At 45.2% G+C, this 9,748-nt stretch overlaps 1 protein-coding gene across 4 annotated transcripts in view; it reads right to left on the reverse strand.

Annotated features, from left to right (window-relative positions):
- The window catches only part of SMARCA2 (SWI/SNF related, matrix associated, actin dependent regulator of chromatin, subfamily a, member 2), a 158,000-nt gene extending 148,534 nt beyond the window's left edge, over nt 1-9,466 (reverse strand). The window contains exon 1 of one of the 4 annotated variants that reach the window (XM_006918394.3): nt 9,336-9,466. The gene's annotated coding sequence lies outside the window, so the exon portion shown is untranslated. Of the gene's footprint in view, nt 1-6,990; nt 7,347-7,563; nt 7,583-8,594; nt 8,780-9,335 lie in introns of those variants that run through there. The other 3 variants (XM_015594549.2, XM_025051448.1, XM_015594548.2) reach the window with 3 other exon arrangements.
- Nucleotides 9,467-9,748: the final 282 nt, after the last annotated feature.

The raw sequence follows: 9,748 nt of genomic DNA on the forward strand, positions 1-9,748 counted from the left end.
GGGAAAGAGAAGTAGAGAGAAGCCCTAGAGAGAATATAAAGTGGAGACGATGTCATGAACTAAAGAGGTCAGCAGTGTTTCATCGAACATCCAGGGGCACCACTTTACTTATCTATTCCCAACTGTACTGACTTTCCACGGGACATAAGGAATGCAGGAATGGCCAGAGGGCTTACCCCAAGACTCTGCAAATCTGACAGGGAAACAGGACTTGTTCATAAAAAGCAGTGAGGGAGAGAGAGAACAAGAGAGAGAGAGAGAGAGAGAGAGAAAGACAGCGAGCAATGTCAGAATTTACAATGTGTTATAGGAAAGAAAAATATTTCTCTAACATTTGACTTTTAAACATTTTTAGGCTATAACTATGCAAATCATTCCATTAACCAAAGTAAAAATTACATAGTTTAATATCCACTTAGAGAGAGAGAGAGAGAGAGAGAGAGAGAGACAGATAGAGACAGAGAGACAGAGAAAATGAAGCTCCTGCAAGACAAGAAGGGGTATAGCTAAAGTGTCCAATGTAGCCACAGGGTAGAAGAAATTACTTCTAGCCTGGAGCATGGAAGAAGGAAAAGAGAGTTAGGGAAGTCTTCATGGAGAAGGTGGCCTTTCAGCCAGACCTTGAAATAAAAATAAATAAATAATTTCCTAGAAACTTTTGTTTTCTAGCCACAGAAGGAGTTTGAGGAAGCACCAGCACCTTGACTAGACAACACTTCTTAAAGAACTTTTCACCAAAGGGTGTAAGGAAGATGGGAAGTCTTGGATCTCCAGCAGATTTTTGTCACTGCTGGATTTATAGAAAGACTTCAAGGTACAGGTCAAAGGTAGAATATTAGAACTAAAAATTAGGCCTAATTCACATCTCTAAGAATAACAGCATTTTTAAAGTTATCTGGCAGTGACTGGAGAACAAGGCTTAGGAGATAGTTAAGAGGTTTTTTTTTTTTTTTCTTTTTCTTTTTTCTTTTTTAAAGAGTTCTTTTTATGCCTGTTTGCTGATTCAGAACTTCTCTCCTAACACGAAGAGCTTCTTGCCTTCTATGTAGCTTTCTCTATAAATGAATTGATAATTCCCCGACAAGAAGTAGCAACATCTCTAGAACTGCAAGATAAGCACTGCTATTTTTAATGGGGGAGCAGAGAATTGGGTAAGGAGAGTAGCAAGGAAGATAAAGGAAATATATCTACCAGAAGTTTCCTTTTCAGAGGCCAAGTTGTCTGGATAGGTGATGAAACTTTACCAAAGCCCTCATACTTCTTGGCCTAAGACATCCATCTTTAAATAGTGCACAATATGATTTGTGCCACAGATAAAAACCACACTGGGCTTAGAGTTAACATTATACATTGCGGGACCAAAACTCCAGAAAAGCATGGAAAACATTTTTTTCTTGTGGTTATTCATGTCAGTTTACCATTCAAAGTCGAATGTGTTTTAAAAAAGGGTTGGATAAAAAGTTGGCCCTGTTTGTTGGGCTTCTGTGAACTCTTCATCATTCAGTCAAGGAACAAATCAGGATGTAAGCTGCTGCCTTCACTTTAAATAAACTGCCTTGGGACCGTCCTTGCCCAGAGTTAGACCTGGCAAAGGCTGAGAGGCAGCTCTGTGCAAGACAGAAGGTAACAACAAACTCTGCAGTGGCTAATTAGTGCCCCACGATTCCCAGGCACAGCCTCACAGGAACCTGGCTCTTAACATTATCACCCTGGAGATACCATGAGTTGTCGTCTTCCAAGAGTTTACCTGCGATACAATTTGATGACCTCCTCAGTGAGGACGGCCAATGTTTCCACAAAGGAAAAATTCCTTTAAAAATCGTGTTCATGAGAAAACCCAAAGTACTAGAAAACCCCTCAACAAAAAATGCACCTCAGCAGAGAGCATCCCTGTAACCTAGGACTCACTTCCTTTGGCAGATATAAAGGTCACCATGGATAACTATCGCTTCTAAAATTCAGTTGAACCCAGACTGCTAGGCAATGGGTCAAAACCTAACCAAACAAACCAAACCAACGAAACCTAGTATTGAAGCATGACGCTCTGCAACGTACTTAGTGTCCGTGTTTCTCCTAAGTTCTATTAGCCCCCTTTTCAAAGCAACCTCATTTGGGATGCTGGTAAGAATTAAAGCTAGCAACTTCCTTCTGTCTGCTAATATAATTTTATTTATACTTTAAACATCTAAAAAGAGTCTGAAATATATACTTTAAAAACTTTTCAGGTTGAGATGGCACACTGTGACTTAGCACTAAAACTTGAACATTATATGCTGAACAAACCCTGGTTGCGTGATGAGTGTTGATATGCCCCACTTGCTCTGACTTTCATAGTAGCAACAAATATTCAGGAAGAAATGGATAATGGTCATTTATGATGTTAACATGCCATTTAAAAAAATCACCATGTAGTTTATTTTACTTCTGAGCTTCAAGTTCTTCATCTACAAAATAAGCATAATAATGGCTGTCTACAACCTCGATTTTGATATGACTCAAATAAAATATTACATACGAAGATCTCTGATGAGCTATCATATAAAAAGTGTACTTTATCCCAAGGATCCTTCTAAAGGCTTTAATTCCAACCCTGGAAATGCATCCACAACCTGCCAGATTAATCTAAAATAATTTTTGTTCATGAATTCTCTTGGTCAAAACTTTGGAGAGACAAGCCTGCAATACCCACTGGATAAAATATTTATGCTTTAGTCTGGAAGTCAAGTCTTTCTACCACTTCCAACTTTATCTTTTGAAAATTCTACCCCACTGGAACCTCTTGCCCTGGGCAACCAGGTCAAAATTGGTTTAGTCTTCCAACAGATTCTTCATGCTCAGACCCTGTGATCTCAGGTCTTCTCTTCTGATCTCAGAAGATCACAATCCACCACCCCACCCATGCCCTCCAACAGCAGCAGCAATCCTACCTCATCTCTAAGGCCTTATCTATGCCATGGACCCAAGAGAGCTCACCCTGATCACTCCTTGTATCATGCAGCCTGTACAGTTTACCATCTGCTATTCATATGTTTACATATTCAGGTACAGTCTTTAAAACACACAAATTCTCAACTGTAGGCCATTTATTTTTTTTTCCGAATTACAGACTTCGCTTAATAGCATTTTAGAACATGTAGGAATACAGCTCAACAGCAAACTATAAAAGAGTTGTAAATATTTTCAAAGCTATTAAATGCCCAGTTGAAAAGCATCAGGGGGAAGATGGGAGAGGATTTTCCTCATGGATATTGGACTTATAAGTTTGATGACTTAACTCCCAGTGGGATGGTAAAAACCAGAAATATGTATCAAGTAGGTTAGGAAATGTACAATCATCCTAAACAAGAAAAACACAAGCTAAATACAAACTGATATAGGATTTCCCTTGGACTACTATTAACCTATAAACCAACAATATCCCAATCCTGTTTGGTCAGAGGTATTTTCTCTGTTTAAGTACCTTTAACTCCCAGATTCTGAATTCAGTTAAAAAGGGACAAGGGGGGAGATTATAATTATATTTAATGGTTTTTAAATTTTAAATTTATTTCAACTTCTGTGGATTTCATTTGATTTACAAAAGGCCATATTTAAATTAGGTCAGTTTCTGAAGTTTCTAAAACACTAGTGTTTGTATAGAGGTAGATGATAAGTTGATATAAGACTGATGCTTAAGTTGATGCTTATATACCTAAAACTACAATAGAAGATTGCTATATTTTTAAAGATTTTAAATCATAGAGGCATATAGCCTGATAAAAACTGTCTGAATGTTCTCAAAGTCTTATATATCTAATAAAACATCATAATTCATAGTAGGCTTCAGTTACATAATAATATGTTATTAATACATTATATATCCATATATATAATACATTATATGAATCCAGAAGTCTGAAAGGGTACCACTTATGTCAACATTCAGCCAAAAATCCTGTATTCCAGATCTAAAACATCATTCCAGATGAGCAAATTAATGAGTTGACTCATAACTGTTTTATACCCAACATTCAAAAGATCTAGCTATTTAGCTCCTAAATTTTGTCAGCTCTATATGTTTTGCTAAAGTATAATTATGCAAGTATCCTTGACTATATCTTTAAAACTGCTATTACTTAAAGGCCCTCTCTAATATATCCTGAATACTTTAGGGAAAGTGCTAATTAATATAAGAAAAAATGAAGTCATAATAAACAGTAATAAAGTGGTAAAGTTTTCCGAACCCAGACTGCTACATTCCATTTAATTAGTGATAGATAAGATATATCTTAGGCAAATAAATATGCTATCTTTCATAATGACTCGGGCAAAACTAAGTTTTAGACTATGTTTCCTAGTAAATATAGAGTCACAATTTTCTATGTAGAAAAAATAAACACCCCAGACCTTCCTAAATGCTCTACCATATAACTTACCACCATCTGTACTTTTTATTACCAACTACTTATGGAATGATCCATGACTTTACTAACTGGCTAGAGATTAAATTTCCATAAAACAAACTCTTCCAAAGATGACAGAAAAGTCAGCATCCTATATTGGACAAAAACAATCAGAACACATTTAAGGAAATGGAACAATTAGGAAGAGTTTTTTTCCATTAAAAAAAAAAAAAAAAAAAAAAACCTGACCAAAAGAAAAATCAGAAGTAGCTCCCAAACGTGGCTTTTTACATTAAGGAAATTTTCTCATCTGTTCACCAGAAGTACCGGAGAAATGTGACTCATTAACAGAGAGCTTTCTAAGGGCACTCATGTTAAGCAACAAACTGTCCATTACTTCCCTTAAAACCATCTTGACCAGAAACCTTGAGACTCAAAACTGGTGGTTTAATCAGGTCCTACTAACACACCCTCAATAATCTAGTGCTGGGAAACACTCCTTAGCATTATGTTTGTGATAATTCATTTGTTCTCATGGCAGCATGTCAAGATGTCTTATGGAATATCAAAAAGCTGCTGACCTAGGAAAGTTTGACAAACAAAGCCCTGTTTACAAAGGAAGACTTCTAAAGGGGGAGGAAAAAACATGAAAACACTGGAGAACAGCATCACTTTTATAATTTATGAAAGTTTTCTCTTTTATGGTCTTGCTCCAATACATAATAAACCTTTAAAATGAAATGCCAAAATATTACAGTAATATAAGGGGTATTCCAATTATCTCCTAAAAAATAAGGGGATGTGCTTTTACACTGGTCTGTAAACTGACTTATTTTAAAATTAAAGGAAAAAAGTGTTATTTGTCAAAGTCTTCTAGTTATACCGTCAAAAATATTTTAAACAGAATTCAAGCATTAACAATATAACTCAAACATAGGCACTTTTTTTTTCTCAATTCCAAGCCTCAGGTGTTGGTCAAAGCACCTTTCAAGAAACTTGACGAGAAATGCTCAAAAACCGCTTTAAAAACGAACAAAAGGAAAGATCTAAGGCTGCTTTGAACACACTCTTGCGGTGAATATTTTCTGTGAAACACCACAGTGCAGCTACTCCCAAAGCTGGGATGTAACTCATAAGAGAAAGGCTGCATTGAAGGAAGCACTCCCTCACCTCTGCCAATTCTTCAAGGATTCTGATACCCCAAACTCCTATTTTATTTTACAATGTTCTTTACCAATATAGTATCTCTCTTTAATGCCTCAAGGAGAGAGCCGACTTCAGACTACAAGTTTGTTGGTTTTTTTTTTTTTTCCCCTCAGTCCACTTCAATATCTTTTGTAGCTAATAGGTATCTCCAAATCTCTCCTTTCCAGGAGCCAACATTTGAGTTGCCAGGGAGCTTAAAAAAAAAAAAAAAAAAAGTCCAGGAGAAGAAAAGGGCAATTAGATTCCTAAAAGTGTGCTCAATTTGCATAACAATGCACCAACTTGAATTCGAACCAGCCACACCTCTTAACACTTCACCAGTGTGCTAACAGTAGGCTGGAAGTCTACCAAGTCTACTGTTGGCAAACAAGCCTCCGGTAGTTATCCCCCAAATAAATGATGGAAAACATTACGGAAAACAACCGAATGTACATATGTAAGTAGACATACACACACTGGGCATGGCTTTTATTTTAGTACAACTCTCCGAGGTTTTCTGAGTCTTAGTGGTTGGACAGGAATTTACTTCTCAACATGCAAACAATAATATTTCTGCTCACACAAGCATACTGTCCCTATAAGCATGGCACAACCAGGTGTATGTAAATAAGTCCTTTGAAATGGAAGTTTAAAATTTACCTCTGCTATTGATAAGCACAGACGTTAAAAATAATCACTCAATGCAGTAGATAAACGTGTATCCTTAATGTCTTATGTTCTAACACTACACACGCTTGAGAATACAGCCTACATAATGACAATGATGACCCTCCATCAAATACTAAACCGGGTCGCTTTGCTTTTTCGAAAGCACCAACCTCCATTAGGTTAGGGAGGAGGGAAAAAAGCAACAACCTTGCAAAACTCTCCCAAAAGTTATATAAACAAAGGAGGGGAGAAGCCCAGAATGGGCTTTGCACCCATGTGCTACTAAAATTACATAACAGCCGGTGCAGACATTAAAGAAGGAATGATTCTGCACAACACCCCCAGTTCCCTCGACTTCCGAGCCAGTCTCCTTCTCTTAAAAAATCCAAACGCTTAGCAAGACCAAGTGGATGACTCTGAATACTTATTTATTGCTGGAGTAAATCCTGCAAGAGTTAGAGGCACGTTTAGGCCCGAAGTTTGAATATGCAACAGCCCCAGGGCGCTGCGACTCCACTCTCCCGACCCGCAGGAGAAAACTGACAAGCGACAGCAGCCAACAAGGCCTTCTCCTTCTCCCTCACGATACCTCCCGCTGGAAAGTTTTCCACGCTATCGATAGGAGGGCAAGGAGCCGGTTTTCCCCCCTCCTGCCTGACTTTGCAGGAAAAACGAGCCGGGAGACCTGAGGGAGCCAGCAGGGAAAGTGCTGGAAAGCTCTGCACAGCCGGCGGAGGCGGCAAAGGCTTCTTACCTGGAGGACGCGGAACAAAAAGAGGAGCGGGGCTCGCCGAGCCTGTAGTGGCTGTACCGCCGGCCACCCGAAACGAGTGTCCCTGCCGGAGCCCTAGGCCCGCGCCGGAGCCCGCCGCCCGGCCCCCGCCGCCGCTTCCTCCCTCGCGCGCGTCATGTCACGGCGATCAAACATGTCTGTGCGCTTCGTTGCTGTGACTTCCTGATTCTCTGCCGCTCGCGCGCGCACACTCACACTCACAGACACACGCACACGCCATCCCAACCAGCTGCCGCCACCAAACCTAGCCTTGTCTTCCAGGGGCTCCGGGGGAGGGCACGGGCAAGCTGCCCGCGCCCCTGCTCCCGACGCACTGGCCCCGGCGCGCGCAACACACACTCACACTCACGCGCAGACACACTCGCGCTGGCCCCGAGGGCGCAGAGATGCGAGCCGCGGGAGCTCGCCGCCCCCTCCTACCCCCCCACCCTACTTAACCGCCCTGCCAAACTTTTTTTCCTGCCTGATCCGCGTCCAACTTCCCTCCATCCCCACCCCCCCATCCCCCAGCAGTCCAGCCAACCCCGCGCTCACCAGGATCCGCCGCAAACTGCAACCCGGATAAAAATAATAATGCAATCCAGGCGGCGGGGGTAGGGGCGAGCGCGCAGACACTGGCAGGAGGCGATTTCCCCGCGTGTACCGGAAACCGGCCCGAGTGCCCAGACCAGAGCGCTGGTGTCTTCTGGATCCTGCACTGCTGCCCCCGGCCGCTCGCCGTGCAACTGCGCCCAGGGTGCGAGGCCTGGTACGGGGCACCCGGGGGCATTGGGCTCCGTGTGCGCCCCGCAGCCGGAGGGAGCCTAGGGGCTGGAGCGCCGGACCGGTTATTTAGGGAAGTGCATCGCGACACCTTTGCGGAAGGCATGGCCGTGTTTTGCAACGCAAACGGGAGGAGGGAAGACAGCGGGATGGAGGGGAGAGTAGAGGAAGGGGTGAGCCAGGTTGGGATGGGAATAAAGCAACTCGAAAGCAGGGAACGAGAAAGAAGGAGTGCGTGTCATCGTTGGGAGGGGGCTCCCACCTGGTCTCCCCGCCTCGGGCCCTCGCCCCCCATTCCCACCCTATCCCCGCCATCCCCTGAAGCCCTTCCCCTTATCCAGCGAACGCCACAGCCGCTGCCCGGGTGCGCGCGGGTCCTGTTTGTGACAGAGAGGATTATCCGGATCATGGCCTCCCGGCCCGCAGCCACCGTGGTTCTCCCGCGCCCCTAGCACCCAGACGATTTGGGGCGCCCTACGCCCGCGGCTCAAGCTAGGGGAAGACGCAAAGCAAAACAAAACAAATCCGGGGAGGAGGAGAGCAGGGTAACTGTGCCGGACTGGCACCTCCGACCTCCTCCTTCTGTGCATCGTCCCTCACTCCCTCCTTCCCATCAGAGAGGCCCGGGCCGAACACCCCGAACTTCAACACCCAAGCCCGCGCGGCCGCCAGGACGCCCTCAGAGCCTCGGGCTCAGCCCCAGGGCAGCCCCTTTCTCTAAAGGCCTGCCTACTGGTCACCATTCCCATTCTCGCCCGAGAGAACGCGCAAAGTGGAGGTGACACCTCCGATGCCGCACGCACCGGCCCCGCTGCAGTGGCAGTCGCCTCCTCCGCCCACCAGCTCAGGCTTCTCCCGCTGCGATCCGCTCCGGTCTCCACAGCCGGAGCCCTTTAAACAAGTCCCCGGGAAGCGGGTTACAGCCGCGTTCGTTGGCGCCCTGCTGCCAGCCCGGGCTCCTTGCCTTCCTCTCCCGCTCCACTTCCAACTCTTCCGAGGAGGACTCCTCGGGATGAACTGTCGCGTTTCCATCCTCCTCCCCTATCCTCCTGCCTCCCCCCTCACCTCCCCCCTCCCCCCTATGGCTTTTAAGGGGGGGGGGGGGGGCTGTATTGCAACCTTGCCGAGTGTGTGTGTTGCAACCTTGAGTTGGCAGCGCATCGCTGACTGCCTACCCAGGGTCAAGGCTATGGTTTGTTGGGAATTCCCCCCAACCCTTGCCGCCTTGAAGTAGTAATTACTACTGTTATTATTAGAACAGCAAGGTTCAGTTGAAACTTTCCCGTTTCTTCCACCGCCGCCCGGTGCTGTCGTTAGAGCATTCCACCTGAGGCCCGCGAGGAGGAGGCGGGCTTTTTTGTTGTTGTGGCGGTTGGCCCGCCTGTTTGTTTTGGTCTCCGTGCATGCACAATAAATAATAATTAGGATAATAATGAATAATCCTCAGAGAAGGCGGCGCGGTGCCGGAGGGGTTTGTGCGGCGGCTGCAGCCGGGAGGCCGGAGGGAGGAGAAAGAGGAGAAAGGAGTTGTAAGTTATATTTACCTTGCTCGCGAGGAGTGTGCTGGCTGAATCTCTTCCCTCTCTGAGTCACCCAGAGTACAGAAACGGAGGGAGAGAGGACTAGATTATGAATATGACTTCATTGATGACAGCCATCCCCTCCTCTTCCTAAACTCGGGCTCCGCCCCGCATCCCACCCTCGCCGCCTCCACGGGCGCCGGAAGACGCGCCGCAGTTGGCCCCGCGCGCCGCTCCTCCCTGCCCTCCCCGTCGCGGGTTGGCAGGAATTGCCTGTCACTCGCCGGGCTCAGCGACTCCGGGAGCTCGTGGGGAAGAAGGGGGCGGTGTGCAAGAATGTGGACCGAGACAGCTCTACTGTATGCGTGGATCCGTGTGTGTCTGCAAGGCGCCGGCTCTCGGGCCGTGTTTGTGCCTGGAGCAGAGAAACTGCGCAG

The sequence above is a fragment of the Pteropus alecto genome, unplaced genomic scaffold (genome assembly GCF_000325575.1).
Source record: "Pteropus alecto unplaced genomic scaffold, ASM32557v1 scaffold95, whole genome shotgun sequence".
NCBI lineage: Eukaryota > Metazoa > Chordata > Mammalia > Chiroptera > Pteropodidae > Pteropus > Pteropus alecto.